This window comes from Otolemur garnettii, unplaced genomic scaffold (genome assembly GCF_000181295.1).
Source record: "Otolemur garnettii isolate 467f Iridium unplaced genomic scaffold, OtoGar3 scaffold00032, whole genome shotgun sequence".
Lineage (NCBI taxonomy): Eukaryota > Metazoa > Chordata > Mammalia > Primates > Galagidae > Otolemur > Otolemur garnettii.
The window spans coordinates 3103783-3106041 of record NW_003852427.1 but is presented as its reverse complement, the minus strand read 5'-3'; positions in this window follow the sequence as shown (position 1 = coordinate 3106041).

The window sequence follows — 2259 nt, the reverse complement described above, 5'->3', positions numbered from 1 at the left end:
AGGTAAATGTCTGCTCTAAGAAGCAGACAAATGGACAAGCACATTCATAGCGGAAGGAAACCATCAAGAAGTGAAGGGCTGACCACAGTGGACAAGTAGATGAATGTGTGCGTCTAAACAAGGATTGCTCTGTGTCTTCACAGATGAATGAGGTCAGGCTGGGAATTCTCTCTTCAGGGAACTGGCCTGACTGACATGCAGTTCTATAAACGCACTTTTTGTCTCATCTTTTTTGTATAGTTTATTAAAGTATTAATAGTTTTAATAAGTAAATATTTTTAGGTTGCAAAACTGATTCTTCATCTTTATATATTTGAATCACAAACTCTGAATCTGAAGAAATAAAAAGGTGTGTATTCAGTACTATTAGTGTCACCTTTTCAATTTCTGAAATACTGTTCATTGTCACTTTGTTCTTTATAAATAAATCACATTGTATTTATTTCAGTAGTATGCATATACTATCTATGCTCTTGAATTTTTACCTTTAATATATTTATTTCAGGAATCTTTAGTACATTGTATCTGATTTGCTATCAAATATAATTATCAGGATATTTATAAAGCCATCACCAAGAAAACTGAACTACCAAATGAAGATTTGCTAGGTAGTCTTTAAAATCATGGTGCCATCATTTCAGTGCCATCTTGACAAATCTGAATTTTATGCCATTGTTTAGGATCCTGGCTATTGGTTTTAACTCTTGTCTAAATACTGATAACTTCCACATTTTGTCACTAGAAGTTCTAGGAGATATGAGGGATTTTGTGTTTTTTACCCACTCCTTTGAAAAATGACTTCATGTAATAGGCACTGAAATATTGGAAAAATGAATGATTATGGTTCTTCATCTGTGTTTAATGGGCTTTGAAGAAACCAAAGTGTTCAGATGAAAGCTTTTTATATCCATTCATCAGTATTTATTCAACTCTATTTGTCAAGAAGTAGGGATGTAGTAGCATATAAGACACTGGTCTTCAAAGAAGGAAACAAGCAATATTAACACACGTTTTAAGATAATAGTTTATTGACCACTCAATTCTATCAGCTATTTACACATTTTAAATTCTGGCGAAGAGAGGTAGACAGATGATCTTTCCATTTAGGCAGATGCCAGGGTTCAGTTGGAGCAGTTTCCCAGATTATAAGGACAGTGAATGGCACATTCTGTTAGCCCTCCACCTAACTGTGTAGCTGATATGACCAGAGCAGGTTATCAGCAGGTGGTAGTGTCGTTGATGGCTTCTCTTGAGTGTGTCACGTTCTTCTGTCCCCCAGATTGCTGCTGCAGGACTAGTCCTTAGGGCTTATCCTGGAATCCTAGCTATGTTTGACATTTAGCTATCCCATTCGCACTTCTGAGTGCAGAACATAGCCTCTTGAGGAGTTTGTGTTTAGATTTTGTCTTTGCTAGTCAGTAGCTTATGATTTTGAGTTATGTCATTTTTTCCCATTTTTACTCACCTATAAAATGGGAATTAAGTTCCTACCTCAAAGGGTTTTTCACTCAGCAGTATTTAATCAACAATAATGTGATTATTGGGCATGTGCTGAAGATCACAGTAGCAAGAGAAAATCTCCCTTCTCATGAAGCTTAAGATTCTAGTGTGAGGGACAATAAGGCAAAATAGTTAACAGGCTAATTGTTTTTCATGCTTTGAAGGAAACAGGGTGATAAGAGATAACTGGGAGAGGCCTGAGGTAACACAAGTTGAAATATGAGAAAGAGCGAGCCAGCTGAGGGAAGGCAGGAACAGCAAGTACAAGAGCCAGATGGGAAAGGCTTGGTATGTTGGAGAAAAAGCAAATGCCAAGGGAAGGGGAGAGTGGTGTGAGGTGAAATTAGAAACATGGCAGAAACTAGAATAAATATGGCCTTACAGACAGTGAGGAGATTATGTTCCTGGAGCTCAAAGGGAAGTCCTGAGAATTTATAGAGCGTGGGTGTGTGCCAGGTGCACACCTCATCCACATTAGGCTAGTGGAGACCAGCCTGAGCCAGAGGGAGACCTCCTCTCTAAAAATAGCTAGGCGTTGTAGCAGGCACTACTCCAGAGGCTGAGGCAAGAGAATCATTTGAGTCCAAGAGTGAGGTTGCAAAGATGCTGTGAGCTATGATGCCACTGCACTCTACCCAGAGTGACAAAGTGAGACCCTGACTCAAAAAAAAAAAAAAAAAAGCATGGGTGTGACATCTCTAATTTGGGAGATAATTAATTGGTGATATTTTACTAAGAGTGCTAGGTACATGTATCACT